This window comes from Pseudopodoces humilis, chromosome 18, assembly GCF_049639895.1.
Source record: "Pseudopodoces humilis isolate 2021_Gansu_Grassland_sample_001 chromosome 18, ASM4963989v1, whole genome shotgun sequence".
Taxonomy (NCBI): domain Eukaryota; kingdom Metazoa; phylum Chordata; class Aves; order Passeriformes; family Paridae; genus Pseudopodoces; species Pseudopodoces humilis.
In genome coordinates, this window is record NC_142217.1 from 7,794,957 (window position 1) to 7,812,490 (window position 17,534).

Sequence of the window (17,534 nt, forward strand, 5' to 3'; positions counted from 1 at the left end):
GTTTGGGCAGAGCCGCCCTGGCCGCGAGCCCGGCGCGCCAGGATCGGCTCGCTGCTGCCTGGGCTTGCTCGTCACGGAGGAAAACGTGTGTGTGGAGAGCTGAGGAAAGCTGTCCTCATAAAGCCATCCCCGGGCAGCGCCGGTGAGAGGGATCGCTACCCGCGCCTCACGATTGCCGCGCTCCTGAGGGGCTCACCAGCCAGCATGGCCAGTGGCAAACATCAGTCACCAGCTGTGCCCTTTCCAGCTTGGTGTTCACATGGCCTTCGTCAGCAGGGTGATGGTATTTACCGTGACTCACAAGCACGCTCTGAAGACCGTAATTCGGCTTCTTGGCTGTCTTGAAGGTTTTGGTGTTGTTGGTACAGCCTCTTTGCTTGCTCAGATGGCTTAAAAGGTCCTGCCCTTACCACAGTGTGATGGTGGCAAGGAAAGCTGGCTGTTCTCGTGTGATTGCCAAGATGTCTGCTTTACATTGTTTTCTTCAGTGTCTTGCCCTCTCTTACAGTTCTGTGCAAGTTGCTGTCAACATTTGCTTTGGATGTTACCTAAAAATGCAGCACACCATGACTCTTCCAGTTCAGACTACGTGCAAGTTTATGAGCAGTTTCCCAGTCCCAGAGATTACCTGTTCTGTAAGAATTGTAGTGAATTCCAGCAACACTATCCCTATTCCTCAAGTATTTACACAAATACCTACTATTATGCTGAGAAAAAATGCTATGTTCGTCACTATTCAAAAATTAGTGGCGTGACCTTCCATCACTGCACCTTCACTTTTTTTGAAGCACAGCATTAGTGCCCTTGTACGGCTGTTAGGAATCTCACATCTTGCTAAAAAGCAAAATGACAGGAACACTATGAAAGAGTTGCTTTGTCAGTTAAAGCACCACTAACTCTACCAAACACTATGAGCAATTCAACTGGGGTGGATGGCATTTGGTGGCATGGTAATCTCTTACGGTGTCTTGCACTCTGGTATTAGCTTTAGCTCTGTTCCAACTGCCAAACACATCTTGTGTTCACAATCACTTGGGAATTCTACACAAGAATATCCAGTGCCATAAACAGTCACCACTGTTCACCAAAACTTACATTCCTCTATGCTCATGCGTTCCAAGTTTCTGGACAGGAGGGACTGGCACTTAAAGCAGTGGCTGCACCTAGTTTCTGGTAATTGCCTTGAGGTTAGATGGGAATGGGAATTCAAAGTGGCTCTCAGGGGCGATGTTCATAGCTCTGGGGCTGAAGGAGCAAAAATGAGAATCCTGCAAGTATGGAGTGTCAGTGGAGGAGACAACCCTGCTTGTCAGTTCCCAGGGATTTCAGGAAAGTGGAACTGTGGGCTGAGCCAACCACTGTAAGCATGACAGCCTGACTTCCACTGAGCTGAAACATTAGAGCTGAAGTCACTAAAGCATTCCCCTCACACAGAGGTAAGTTTGCAGGTGGGGTATGGCAACAAAACACTTGATTTTTAAACCAAAGGTGTTGCTTACAAATCAAGGTACTAGAAAGAGGTTAGTCATGCTTCATCATACACTGTATTTGAGGTGCCGCTTACTAATTAGTGCAGAATATTGTCCTTATAGGAAAACATTTACTGTTAAAAATAGTCTCCTTTCTTCTCCCTCAACACCTCATACTTTGATTTTTAATTGTTGAATAGTTGTCATCCATATTTTATCTCAGCTAGAAGCTGAATAAATATTTTTAAAGGAGTATTAGCACACTTCCAGATAACTACAGGCTTTTCCTGAAAACAGATTCTCCAGGTTCTGCTTTTCAGGCTTGTGTTGGACTGATGTACTTTGAGTACATGCTACAAAAATACCACTTTGAGTGGTACTTTTTTTATTGCCCGCCCCCCCCCTCCCCCAATGCAGTGCTAAGTATCTGAAAGGTGTTGACTTTTTTCCTGCCTTTCTCTTCCCTAATTTTCATGAGGGATGATGATGTGAAGGAAAACGTGTTATATCCAAGTACCCCCTTCTACCTGGCTAAGTTGACAGTGAAATTGTTTGATAGCAAAGTCACTGACAGCAGAATTGCTGGTGTGCAAACACAAGCCAAGCCATGCCATTCCATGCCAGTTCTTCCTGCTTGTCTTGCCATGTCCTAGACAGTATCTTCGAAAGTAGCCAGAATTCATAAATGAACAGAGGTATCTCTCGCACTTCCCACTACCAGCTGCCATGCAGTAAATACAATTTACCTTTGTATTTGAGATAAGTCTTTTTTTTCAGTAGTTAGAATTCCCTTTTACACATGGGAAGCTTTCAGAGCAATCTGAAAGTGCAGGCTGAGTAGCCATCTTCACCAGGAGAGGCAGTATAATGGAAATACAAGCTCAAATATTGATCTTATTAGCATAGTGTGCATTGGATAGCGAAAGTTCAGTGTGAAACATTGATTTACAGACAATTTTCAGATATGTAAATGGACTGGCAATAGAAGCTTTGATCTCATTAATTTGCAATATAACTAGTGGGATAAGTTGGGGCTTTTGTACTCACAGTGATTACATGGCTACAGTTTATGCTTTATCATGTATCTGTCAAGATGATGAACAAGTTCAGTATTTTTGTAGCTAGCAGGGATCAGGGCATGCTCTGTGCAGTAAGAGGCTCTAAGTAAAACCAGGCTAACAAGATCTTTGGATTTATCTGAACAGGAATACAAGTGAACTTGGAAGAAAGGAACCTTACAATTGCCACTGACTCCGAGAAAGAGAAGCCTTCAGGCTGAGGGAGCTGCTGATCAGTAGGGTAATTGACTAATTACTTGTCCAACTGTTAAATGGCTTCTGATAAAAATATCTCTGCCTAGACAGGCTGTAAACTGACTTCTCCCAAAATGGAAATGCTGTGCCAAAACTCCTAATAAGAAGAATATAAGGCACCATCCTCTATAGGCATCCTTGTAATACCAATCCATCAGTTTGTAGCAATGAAAACCAGCATGCCAATGAAAGCACAGTAACAAAATTGACACTGTATTTTTCTCCAAGAATCCTCCAGATTATTAATTCAGAGTATACAATACCACTATACCCTTTCTGTGCTTACTTTTCAAAAAGAAGTTACATTTACTGCCATGTCAGCATAAGTAATACCGATGAGCTTGTGCTGATTGGGAAGTTTAATCAATGAAACTGAGTTCATATGTAGGCTTGTATGTCAGTGCTGCCATTTCTATAACTGAATAAATAGGAAGTGTGTTGTAGGACAATTTTACTATTTTATAGTTTTTATATATAGTTATTTATAGTTTTGTGAGGGACAGGATGGAGAAAACAATGAGAAAGAAGAGTGACATGGACCTTTCCTGTTTCATGGCTTTTTAAAAGTCCATCCAAAGGAGCTGCTATGCCATAATTTCCTTAGTCCCTTAAAAACCAGAGCCGTAACAAGGTTCTCATGCCTTTGTCCCCCTTTTCCTTTCCCTCTGCAGGGATCAGAGGGTTCTTTGCTGTCATCTCAAAGAGCTTTGGTATGCTTGTAGAAAGTGTGTCAGATCTCTACAAACCTCAGTGTATCCTAGGTAAAGAACCTGACTCACACACCCCTTCCCACTCCAGCCTTGGGAATGTTTCCTCCTCCCACTCAAAGAAACATTGAGAGGTTAAGCAAGAGCAGCACCTTCCCAACAATTCTTAACTCCTTGAGAACTGAAGTCCTTGTTCAGGCTTGCTGAGTCTAGAACAAGGAGCTTGGAAGGAGTTCTGACAAACTTACTGATTCCTGAGGGATCAGAAGACATACCCTTTTTCTCCTTCCCTGGTCCATCAGTTACTACTCTGTACTGCCTCTTGCACAAGTCCAAAAATATCCTGAAAATTAATGCATTTAGTTGTCTGCAGTTAGGCTGTGCCAAAACAAGTGAAAGATTTAGGCATAAACAGCACAGATTTTCAGGGAGCTAGTTCTATGGTTTATACAGCAAATATATATAGGAAATATTAATTCAAATGTTTGTTTACCACGTTGATCTGCAGGATATCCAAATCTGTGGAGATGATATTCAATAAAAAGGAAGAGCATACCCTTCCTTTCTTCCCACTGTTGGGTGTTCTGGAAAATGCTCCTTTTTTGGATTAATGTTATAATTACTTTAAGAAAATCAATAGAAATTTTTGGCAAAAAGTACCCAAAGCAAACTGTAGTGCTGCCCCTGGACCAAACAAAGCTGTTTGCCAGTGCAGTGATCATATTATGAGAACTTCCCAAAAGCAGTGCCTCAGAAAGTGGTTATGGCCAAGAGTAACAAAAGCATTAAGTCCAGGGACCTTTAAATCAGAGGGTATTTTGATGCTATTGGCTACTGGATCATGTCTCTTTAGCTCATTTCAGAGTTTTTCTATTTAGTCAAAACTTGGCCAGAAAATGGTAAATTAAAAATTAGCTTTGTAACTGGATCTAGCTATTAAAATGCTTTAACATTAGGATTTAACAATCCTAGCTTTGTTTGGAAAAGAAAAGGAAATAAATTGGGAAGGACTAAAGGCAAGCTGCAACAACAACAAAAAATAATAATAAATTGCAGAACCTCTGAAGTGCAATGAAGTATGTGAAGGGCTTAATACATTACAAATAAACTTATGTGTTGCTCACCATCCTGACAAAACAATTGCAATACCACCCAACCCTCCAAACAGAGCTTTACAAATCAAATACCATAGAAAACTGCCTACACAGAAGCTTATATCTGCTAGATATAAGCATACTAAATTGTATTATTACAGAGGGGTAATAAGGCCTTGGCCACAGAAAATTTGCTGTTGTTTGAAGTCTGCAGGAGTGTGCTGTTGGAGTGGCAGGACTAGGATTTCATTATACAAACAAAATCCAAAAGGTCAAAGTACCTTACAAGAAGACACTATTTTGAAAAGTAGACACTTGAACTGCTTAGAGGAAGAATATATTTTGTCACTTTGGCTATTGACCTTGTAATCCAAAAAAAGCACAAATCTTTAAATCACTTTAAATTATTTAGAATTCATTAGAAAACATGGTGTTTGAGTCTGCAGGAGAACTACTCGCTCTCAATACACTCCAAACAACATGACATATTTAGAATGCAAGGTGTCAACAGATTTTCATCTGATCTGTAAAGTAAAATAAGTTATTTAGCATTTTTATTTCCTACGAGTGGCCAAACAAAAAGACTTACCCATTTGCAGCCAAGGCTGAGTGACAAGCAGCTCCACCAGTGAGGACACTGTTTCTGTATGAATCTGTTCTGCAGAGTACACAGGTAAATAAACAGGGACTCTGAGCCATCAGTGGGATGGTTCTGCTTCCCTCCCCATGGAGCAAACCACAGCATGGCAGCAGAATTCTCACTCAAATAGCACACCTGATGTGCAGATGCACTTCTCTCCACATCAGTTTGTGCTCATGTACATTGTACACTGTCAAATATGTACACATAGAAATTCAAATCCAAGAACTGGATAATCTGAAAAAAATTTTTGGGTTAGCATATTTTCTGAGGACTGGCCCACACTGCAAATATTCTAATTCTATATATCATTTGGAAATCCATCTTTGTTTATTATTATGATGTCTCCATGCATGCGTTAGCTCCTTTTAAATGTCTATTAGAAAACACAATATTGTTAGTCCTACTGAATTCTTATGTAATTTTAAGCATTTTAATGGCCACTTAACCCTCAGGAAGGCAGTCCAGAAAAGGCAGAAAACAGACTTGCTGAAGTCAGTGGAATATGCATTTAACTCTTCATGAGGGCATTGGTGCACTGTATGAGACATGGACATGGCAACGAACCAGATTCTGCCTGCAGATATGCATTCTTTATTCTCATTTGCTTAAGTGGATGTTGCCACAGGCAAAATTTGGACCTGTGTACTCTTAAACTAGAAATTGTTTTCATAGTGATTGCAAGTATTAATACTAAATGTACACAGCATGAGCCCTATCATTAATAATATCTAAGATTTTAGTGCATTAAAATTTTAATAAAAAACATAAATTTGAAATAGCAATGATTCTTACAAATTTTGTATTTTAAATCCTGGTAAGTAAACAGTGCGTAAGAGTATCAGGAAACAGCAGTGTGTTGTAACTCTTGCAACATTATTACAAGTCCCAGGCATTTACTGTTTACTCAAAGGCAGTCTCAAAAATATAAGAAAGCCTTTTACCCTCATATTAAAAAAAAGGAAGAAAATGTATTTATCATCTAAAGGAAGCTCAAAATTAATTTTTTGAAGCATATAATTTTTTAATCCTATCATAAAATATGTTGTGGCCTGACACAATGCGTTTGAGTATAGTCACTTTCCACTACTAAGATGTTATCATAAGGGTCTTCATAAAAAAGAAGTTAATTTCACAAAGCAGCTGAATCTGTATTATAATAGCTGGGATTTGCATATGTATTCTGGTTCAGGGACTTTGGGAAAGAAGCAAAGACTAGAGCATTGCAGCAGACTGTAAAGATCCGGTTGATATCAAGTGAGTGAACAAGAGATACTGATTAGTGTGAACAAAAGACTGTTAGTGACTGGAAGATTTGAGGTTGAGGAGAGAACTGTGGAGAGTTCAGTCTGTACCGGGCTTGTGGAGCTGGGTGTGTGCAGCCCTCCTCCCTTTTCCCTCTGGCCCAATTCCTGCTTCCACAGGAAGGAAACACACAAGTCAGTCAAAAGGAAATCTGAGTGTGCTCCTCCAGGCTGGCCAATTGTCCAGAATTGACATCTGCTCTTCATTACAGCAGTGGATTAACTGGGCAGTTTGAACAGCGTCACTGGGAGTGATCTCAACAGTGTTAGGATTTAGATCAAGGCGCAGGATTCTCAATTTTAAGTAAAAATTATTAAAGTTGTAATTTTTTTATTTTTAATTTATGAGAAAGTATCATTAGGAAGTGAGAGGAGATCTGTCCAAATAAATTTTAGATAACTGAAGGTGCATCAAGTACTCTCCTACAAAAGCTGGGGAGACCAATAGTTATAAGGGCATAATCTCAACAGTTTCTTCATTCCTCAGATTGTAGGTTATTTAAAAAATTATCATATTATCAGTATGTGGGGCGGAATCTCCTGCTGATGGAAGTCAAATTCTCCTCTGGAAGTGTTTTTCTGGGAAAACTGTCCTGCAAACAGGACAAATCAGCTCACTCCTCACTTCCAGAACCTTGCAGGACTGCTGCAGTTTTACTGCAGTGCTGCTCTGCACGGGGTGGTGGAAGGTAAAGGTCTTGTCCTTAGCAGCCTTTAATGTATGTGGACTTGTAGTTGCCAGATCAAACAGCCTTTAGCTGTTGTGAAAATACAGACCTGACAACACTTTGTAGGTGCAAATGGTTGTGGGTTTGGTGGGATTTAGCAACATTCTGTCATCAGCACTGAATTGCTTGAGTTCAAAAGCTGTACAATTGACTTCTCAATTGCTCCTGAAAGAATATGTGAGGTCTGTTGGGATGAGTCATTTATCCAGTGTGTGTTCCCATCTGAGCTCCCCCATTAGTCTTATCCATTGATGTTTTTTTATTTTGAGTTTCTTCATTCAGGTTGGGATGGTGTTGTCCTGGGGATCTTGTTACCACATCATAAGGAAGCATTGCACTGACTCTTCAGTTTGCGAACTTCTGGTTTTAGTTATATTTTGCATTTTAGCAAGCTTTGTCTGTTTGAACACAGTATGAATGGAGTGGAGACTGGATTTTTATGTCAGTTCCTCCCAGTGGAACTGCTCAGTGTCTAATGCTGTCTACCTGTTCTGCCTGAGAGGCTCCTGTCACAGTGAGGCACCTCCAGTCATCATCCCAAAGGGGACTGTTTCCTCTCCCTTTTCATCCACATGTCCTGTTTTCTTAGCCACAAATCCAGCCACCACTCAAGCTGTTAGTGGGGGTTAGGAGGAAGTGAATGCTCCCCTTTCAATTCAAAGAAGCTGTGCTGTTCTGGTGGGTTTTTTTAATTATCTATTTTAGAATTAAATGCAGCTGGTATTCCGCCATCTCTATGAACAGGTTTGACTCAACCTGGTAAGCAAAGATTTCCATTTAAGCCCCAAAATGGTACATATATGCAAGATCCTAGAGCATCATTAAGTTTTTCTTTCTCTTTTAGAAGATAGGCCATTTCCCTTACATGAGAAGAGCAGAATTTTTTCTAGTCATGCTCAAAGACAGTACCAATGTTCAAAAAGATACTGAGTATTTGAGAACTTTGAGCTTTCTTTGTTGCTGAATTCTTCTGGATGAACCATAGCAAGCTGTTTATTATCCTTTAATTGAAAGCCTATTCCATAGGCTCTTAAATTACAATTGAAAAAAAAAAAAAGTTTCTGTATCTTTTCTCATATTCCTTTATTATGCACAAGCTTGCTGACGCCATTGTGACTTACTGCCCCAATTTATCAATACCTTCCCAAAACAATGTGTGACAATCCTTATTTCATTTCAAGAGTATATATTAATTTCCTCTTGTGTTAAAACTGGAGTCTCTGTCCAGCTCCACCTTTGCATGCATTGGTTGCTGATTGTCCCAGTAACAGGCAAGGAGCAAAGCGAGTCAGAGCTGCTGAGGCAGCTCACATGAATGTCCTGGCACTGGCTCTGGGGATGCCCAAACATCTCCCTGCCTTGCTGGCTCAACCAGGTGCTGAGTTGGTCCTCACAGCAGGATAAACAAGGGGTGAAAAGGAACTGCAGCCCTGGAACAGGAGACAGTGAGAACACTGAGGGTACACAACACTACTCACTTGTTCCAGTGGGGCTGTAATCCAAGCTGGGAGCTTCTGCTTATTAGGACAGCCATCAGCATTTTAAAAATCAGCTTCATCTTTGAAGTTAGCCACACTTACTGTGTGCTTCAGGTACAGACTTAATTCAAATATGCACAGCAAGGACTCCTATCTCTTTTTTGCAAACCACAATATCCTGTACAGTGTCAGTTTAGCTAACAAAGTGCACTTGGAAATCATTGCTAACACCTGAGAACAAAAATTACTTTGGTTCCCTCAGTAAGTTAAAAGTATAACACAATATATATGAAATTAAAAAAAAAAAAAAAGCTTTAAATTAAACACTTTTTTACCTATAAATAAGAGTCCAGTTATGAGTGAGGGTGTTGTGAAGTTCTGAACCTATATTCATGTACATGTTGAATGCTCATTGCATTCTGTGCAGGATGATTCACTTTTTCCAACTACTGCAGTGTTGCACATATGGAATGTGTTGTAGATTGTCAGCCAGTACTGCACTTTGCTTCATCCCCCTGTGTATATAAACCATTCTGAGTAGTTCACTGATGTCCTTATTTCTGCACTGTTCCTCTCAGGATAGAGAGGGCAAGGTTTTTTGATACTTTATTTTGTAATCTAAGTATGGGATCTAATAATATATTTAACTTTGTTGTAACAGCTACTCCAAGGACACAGGACATTATTTGATGCTCTGTTAACTTGGACAGTTTGATTTCAAAGCACTTAGCTTGTGATCCTAAAATTGCTCCCTTTTGAGATTGTGTGTTCTGCTTTGGGTTTTCTTATATATAATAAGATCATCTTTGAGCTTTTTAATCCCCTTCAAGTTTTGACCGTTGCATTTGTAGAAGATAAAAGCATCTTCCTGTGGCGTAAGGTCTTCCCATCTGCCTTAACCATTCAGTGTTCCACTAATGGGATGAAAGCTTTTATTTGCATCCAAACAAAAGTTTAAAGCAATCGACTGTCAAGAAAACTGCTGGCAGCTGTTCCAAAATCCTCACCACAGTTTATAGATAGCCAAGGCTGATTGGCACTGCTGCTGAATTCCTGAGGAGGGTGGAATTGCAACCAGATCTAGGGGATGTATTGAGGGGATGTGCATCTTCTCCTTTCTTCTGACATCTAGCCCAGGAATAGAGCAAGCTCTCATTTTTTATTCAAACCTTTGGGTGCTGCAGTTTTTAGGGTTTGGGGTTTTTTCTGAGGGTTTTTTTGTCTGTACTGGAAGCAATAGCAGCATCACCTCTCAGATTAAGCCTGGTTTTCAAACTCTGTGTGAATAGCTTTTGCAACCTCCTTCCTTTGGTTATGTTTGTGACAGACAAAGCACTCACAACTTCTTGTAGCTGCGTCCAAACAGGGAATTCACAAATATATGCCATAAATTAAGGCATTAGCATAATGAAACAACTCTTAAAACGTTGAATCACTTCTGCTGAAAATGTTGAAGACCAGGGCTGGAGAGTCATTCCCTCAGCCTCCTCCCTCACATGACCTAAAACCAGCCTGACAGGTGAGAAACGGGCTTTCTGGTGTGGCTTTTTTTGCCTGCTTTGATAGTGCCTGCAGCCCTGCCAGGTGCAGGGTGTGGCTGCATGGGAGCTGAACTGCCTTGTGCTGAGCTGTTTATCTTTGCTGGGAAACCAAAAAACAAAACCTGCCTTTACCAACCTGTGGTAGGAAACTTTGGGCTTAGACAGTGTGCTCAAAGAAGACCACCTGTGGTGAAAGGAGTCCCATCTGCTGCAGTGGATGTGTATCAGTTAATATGGAATAATTAAACCCACAATGAAAAAATAGGGATCTATCCCTTTGGAATATACATTTTTGTTGTTGTTGTTGTTCTTCTCTCCTAATGGCTAAGTGTAAATATTATGGGTTTCAGTAGACTCTGAGAATAATGCTCTCCACCCTTCCAAAAGCAGAATTGTAAATTTGTGAACTTCCTATATTTCCTACTGTTTTCTGTATTTTTAGAATAAATGGTGATGTGGGGTTTGGAGGGTTTTTTATGTATATCTAAAGAAATCCACAGTGCTAAGGCTAACCTTGAAGGCCACATTTTTTGTGGCCCTTGACCAGCAGTACAGCCAGCTGAAAAACAATGCCACTGTATTAAACTCTGTAATAAAGTACTGCAGGGCCTTTACTGTTAAACGGGATATTTGCCTGTCAGTAGATATTGGGATGCAAAATCTTTATTTCATAATCAAATTAAGTTTTAATATAAACAGGCTTCCAGGTTTTGTTGTGTTAATGGGCTTGAGGACATTGATACCAGCCCTGAGGAAGAAGACATGGGGGTGTTGGTGGAAGAGGAGCTCAACCCAACTGAGCAATGTGCGATCACAGCCCAGGAAGCCAAACGTGTCCTGGGCTGCAGCAGAAGGAAGGGCTGTGCCCTCTGCTCCTCTCTCCTGAGACCCCACCTGCAGAGCTGCCTCCAGCTCTGGGCCCCCAACACAAGTAGGATCTGGAGCTGTGGAAGCAAGCCCAGAGGAGGCCATGAAGATGCTCAGAGGGCTGGAGCACCTCTGCTCTGGAGACAGGCTGGGAGAGCTGGGGGTGTTCAGCCTGAGGTAGAGAAGGTTCTGAGGAGACCTTAGAACTCTTCCAGTGCCTAAGGAGGCTCCAGAAGGCTGGAGACGGACATTTGGCAAGTGTATGCAGTGGTAGGACTAGGGGTAATGGCTTTAAAGAGGGAAGGATTGGATTTAAATACAAGGAAGAAATTCTTCCCAGTGAAGGTGGTGAGACACTGACTGGCACAGGTTGCCCGGAGAAGTTGTGGTTGTCCCATCCCTAGAAATGTGCTTGGGGCAACCTGGTCTAATGGAAGGTTTACTAAACTATATGATCTTTAAGGTGTCGCCCAACCCAAGCCATTCAATGACAGGATTTTTTTTTTTTGTCTTCTCTGTGTTATTGTGTACCATCTCCCCCTCAGTCTCTTATTTCATCTCTCATGGAAAGTTAGGAATACATTAGAATAAAAGTTTTCATTTCAGAAAAAAGAGAGAAAAGCAATCTCATTTTTCTTTCCAGAAACATTTTCAGAAACAGGGAAAGCAGCCTTCTAAGTTCATCCAAAGATATATAAAGCACTTGTATAAATTACTTTATATGGTGTGAGGAACTGCAGGAGCCTGTTTCTTTTGAAATCTTGCAGAATGCAGTATTGCCTTTCAGATCTTGATCTTGCAGTAGAATACTAATGTGAACTCTTCTGGGGAATTTTCCTAATGGCTTTACCTAAAATGACTGCTTTACATAGAATACATAAGGGAAAATAGTGACTTGTCAAAATTCAAATAATTTTGTGGGAACAAATAATTTTCTTGAGGTTTTTGACAGGGAAGCAGCTTCTCAGTTGAATGAGAAATGCACTGCATGTGCCCCTGTCCACTGAATTTGGCTGTCTTTAAGTCTCCGCTTGCAGTTCAGCTGGCAGCCTTGCTTGGTAACTAATGTGTGGTTTTTATGTCAAGTTTTTATTCTCACCTACTGAGGTTGTTTCATTTCTTATCTGTGCTAGAAATGCTTCAGGACAGAACTGAGACTGAGTGTTTGTAGTCTGCTTAAGCAACTCGACTGGTTCAGATTCCTGCCCTGCTGTTCCCAGCATATGCCAGGTATCTGCCCTGGGAAGTGTTTACCAATCACCTGGGAGTTGGATAGACAGGCTGAGGATAAGGCTCCTGTTCTGAACTGATCCACTCAATTCTCACTGCATTCTTCCTCTTAGCAGCCTGTCTCTGAGGATGTTTTTCCTCCAGGCTGGATCAGCATATACATGTTTTGTTTTATTTCCTGTCTTCCATTTGAAAAAAAAAAAGAAGCTTAGTGACACCTGTTTCACCTGCATGGAGAACAGGGCACTCAAATCATGTGGTGTGACACCTTTGTCCTCTCTGCAAGGAGCATGATACCACCACCCCTCCAGTCTTAGGCAGTTTAGTAAGGTGCTGTAGCAGGATGCTTTCAGCATGCTGTCAGTTTGTTTCTGTCCTTTTGGATTCCATCCCAGCATCAGAGGCTTCAATATTCAAACCTTTTCATACAGTGCTAGTTTTCAAGTTTACAAAAGTAGTAGCTTATACTGTTTTAATTGAAGTCACATAGTAGAGTATGTTCAATAATTTGGGACTGCCTGATATGTTCTGCCCTTTCAAGAAAGATTCAGTCTCTTGGAGCCATTTGCTGTCAGAAGGACTTTACCAGTAAGCTGGTTTATACATTTCAGCATTTCCATTTTGCAGTTTTTCCAGAAGATGCTGGTTTTTTCCCCTCTTTCTTAGATAAATAGGAGTCAGACACTTGAAATGAAACCAAAGCAAAAGAATTTTAAAAGCTGACTGGAGCAGGAATGTTTGCTTTCAGTTTGTTGCTTCCTCTTCTGATCATGGAATTTGATTAAAACTTGGTTTAAAGATAACAGCAAACCCAAAAATCAATGTATCATGTAGTAATATCTGCTAACACTTCTTTTGAAGAAGGGATGATTATAAACTCTGTCTTTTAAGTTTTTTTTAGTACAGAGGAGACAACATTTCAGCTGCCAAGATCATAGTTCTTGTTCTACTTTTTTCCTGTTTTAGATCAAGCAAAGAATAAGTCTGTACCATGTAATTCTCACTAAAATTCAAAGTCTAAGGGTTCAGGTTTTTTCTGGGGAAAAGATGGTGAAGGTATTATTCTGAAAGAAAAAAAAATATTCTGAGAAAAAATATTCTGAGTAAAAAATGTACTGAGGCTGATTATACTGAAAAAATAGCTTTAAGTAAAAAGACATATTTTATTATTTGACATTTAAAACTCCATTGATTTGTTTAGTACAATTCCCCTACTGCACAACTTTGTAATGAGAGAAGACTTGTGAGGAGACATTAAAGAAGTGCTAATATTTATCACAGAAGAGTGAGAATGCTGCAAAATGGTTGGTTTGGGTTGGTTTTTTTTCCCTCATAAGTCATAGGAATCTTTCTTGTAGGATTTTTTTTTTTTAAAAATGTATTTATGCTTTGTGATGCTCAGCAAGACAGGAATATAACCCCCTAAAGGCATGTGAATAGGATTAAATCAAACATTTACTGTTCTTTGGGTATACGAGTCAAGAGGGATCAATAATTCTTCTGTTTTAGTACTTTCTTTGACAGTGGATTTTAAAATTCTGAAACTCAGAATGAAAGATGAATTTGGCCATAAGAGATTATGCTTTCAGAAACTTTGTATTTCTGCAGGGTATGCTCACACTTCCGTCTAAAATTCAGTTGGCCTTGCTTGCTTTGGGAAAAATCCTCACATCTCTGCCCATCTCTAATCATTGATTGGGAGAAGTTTAGTTCCCAGTCTTGAACTGGTGCATTTTAATTGGTGCAGCCTACTGGCTGCAAATCAAACGTTTTACAGTGATAACCACCAACAACTCTTTATCAAGCTTTATGCATGTAGTGAAACACTGCTTTGTTGTTGTTGCTTGGTTGGGTGTTTTTAAGTGGAAGAGAACATGACTGGGCTCCTATTTGTGTTGCAAAGGCAAAGTGTGGCTTTGATTGTGTGTGTGACTGTTGAAGGACTGGCTTGGACAGCAGGTGTGGAATTCCTGCAGGCAGGAACAGCATTAGCATTAAGACTCCCACTGGTTGGTTTCTAGATAATAATTACATAGAAAAAGTTGTCTGTGATTGCAGGAGGACAAAGAATGCTTTCTTGCTCTTTGCCAAAGCTCCCTCAAAATACCTCACTCAAACTTACTGCAGATATTTGTTCCAAAATTAGGCTTAATTTGAACCGACAGCAAAAAAAGTTAAGCCATGTGTAGCAGTGCCACCTAGTGTAGACTATTACTCCTTGGTTTTCCATGTTCCTGTATCTTGAGTCTATAATGTTCATGAAAATAAACATTACCTCTGCCTTGTAGAAAATGTTTTAAAGGTGAGTTTCTTGAAATGCGGGCCAGAATATCTTCTTACATGAAACAAGCACTTACCTGATGGCTGTTTCACTCCTCTTTGCTGAGTTAATGACAATAATAATAATTTGAAGTTATCCATGCACAACAAATTATTTATGTCATGTTTAGCTTTTCAAAGGAGATGGACAGGTAGGATAGAGCAGCAACTGGATACTATTCTTGCTCAGGAAGTACCAGCTTGACATTGTGGATTTTTCATTGTGCATTGATAATATTGTAAAATTATTCATGGAATAAAGTAGCACTTATTATGACAAAAACTGGTAAAATATGCCTGTCAATCTACATGACAGACTTGATTTGGGAAGTGGAGGAGTAGAAATTAGGATTAGATTACAGATTCAAGTAGTAAATGGTTTATCCTGTGTGAAAATTCTGAAGAGACATGGGCTTAAACTTGCTGTAGTTCTTAGCAAATCGTTGTCATTTATAACTCTCAGTCTAATGGCTGTTCATGCTGTTGAGTTTTGGCTCCTGACTGGCAAAGAATAGTCCTCACAAGTCTGAACCTTTGTTGTGACAAATAAAGACGTGGAATGGATTTTTATTTTTCACTATAATCCCTCTAAAGATAGACTAATGAAATCTAAACAAGTTTTTCTGGATTTTCACTGGGCTTAGGAAAACAGACATTTACTCCTGTGTAACTCTAACCTAGAGGAAGTTCATCAGTGCAGCTGGAGCTGCTGGGAATTGCATGTTTTTTCTAGATTCCCAAAGGAAACACTGTCAGCCAAAGTTAGAAATGGCAGGACAGAAAGCAAAAGGCACAAACGGCTGGATTTATACTGATACAGTCTTTATGCTGCTTTGCCTTCCAAATCAGCTGCAGAAGCTCTTTTCCAGTTAAAAATTGTTTGTCTAGTGCTATCTAGCTTAATATAGAGACACTTCTGAAGCCACTAGTTCTGAGGGAATGTGAAAAGCCCTGTCTTGAGTTCAGGTATGGACATGTGGCCCTCTTTGACTGCTGACTCCAGACATGGGAAGGAGAGAAGACCAGCAGGATGGGCACATCTCATGTTTCCCAAGAAAATCAGATCATGACTTAAAAACGTGGGCACCCACTAGACTGTTTTTATTTTTGGTGGATATGAGGCAAATATCTTCACAGTACTTCTCTACCAACAAAGGTTTGCTATTATTTTTGTTAGTTGGACCAAAGTGCTGGAGAAACAAAACTCCAAATTATATTAAGAACATTCTGTCTCCAGAACTCTGAGCTGCATAACTCTCAAAGAGGATTAATGTTTTGTCTGTTATCAGTGAAGGGCATGGACAGTGTTTCTGACTGAATGAGCTTGTTATTTCACTCACACCATTTTAAGGGGTTTATATTATTAGCTGTAATTCAGTCTCTCACTGTTTAATTTTGGAAACCCTGGAGTGAAGGGCATTCAGGTATCTCCAAGTTTATGGTAGATTAAGTTATTTTTTAAAGTACAGAACATACGTTAAGGTATCCATGGCTCTGTAGCTGGTGATTTTGTCAATGTTGTCAATGGCAGGAATATTTCAGAGTGCTTCCTGGCACTGATCCACAACCAATGGCTTTGAAAACCAAGCTTGTTGCTTGGAATCTGAAGCATTTTGGAAGAAGCAACACCTTTGCTGCTAATAATTGTGAGTTATCTTACTCTGATTCTACTTACTAACCTAGTGGGGAGTCATGGCTTGTACAGAGAAGCAGGTGGACTGATCTAGTTCCTCCCATTCTTCTCTGTTAATGTGCTTCTGTGATCTGTGGTCTATCACCAAGTGGTAGAGGAACATTCCAGGGGACTCCTTGTTAAAATGTTAGTGTTGCATCACAGACACCTTTTCTGTTTTTCTCCCCTGGATTATGCAATAAAAAGTTTTGAAAGTGCAGCAGAGGTAGAAATATTAATGGCAACATCTTCCCAACTCTGCATTAGTCAATCTGGTTTATTTTGGTGTTGCAGTCTGCATTAGGTCCTTCTGCAGACCCCTCCAGGGCAGTCTTCTGCCACAGTCAGCAAAACCAGTGAGCTTTGGAAGGGGATTGTTTGAAACCCCATCTCAGAGTTTTAATTCTCAAGGGGCAACCACATCAAATAGCAAACGTACTCACACGGCTGGTTTCAATCCAGGGCAAATCTGTGGATGCCACACTGACAAACACAATCAGAGCTATGTGTTTTGGCCCAGGGAGAATCAAAACAAAACTAAACTGCGAGGGCAAGTTAGGCAACCTTCCAAGGGAGTCCAGGACAATGTCTGGTGCATCCTGTGTCTCACTGGCCTTGCATCATCAGCAGCAGAACATACAAACTACTCTGAGGTGGCGTTGTGCTGAGGGCTGCAGTGAGGATTTCACCTGGTGGGCAATAGCTACAATGTGTGTTTTATTTTGCAATATTAAAAAGCCTTCATGGGAACCTAGCAAATTATTTGAAAGGTTACCAGTCTGTCAGGTATTCTTGAAAGCTGGAAAAGAGGTTTCTCATTTTCTTCCTTTCAGATGAAAAGTTCATTGTCCATTTAATTCCTGATTGTGTGTTGGACTTGCGACCTTTTCCCATTTGTTCTGCTGTTTTAAATGAAAGCAAAATACTGATGTAATCTTGTCAGCAGTTGTAGGGCTTGACTATTTTTAAGGATTTTAAAGGGAAAGTTCAGATCATGTGCAGACATGAAGGTGGTAGAGCTAAACTGAGTGGAGCTGAATCTTTGAGGCAGTAGCAGGCATTAAACAGGGAACCTGTGAGGAGCTGGAACCCTGTGACGAGCTGGAACTTTGCACAAGCAGTTTGAGCAGCAGTGTCTGAAAAGAGAGGCCATCCTTCCCAAGGAAGGGAAC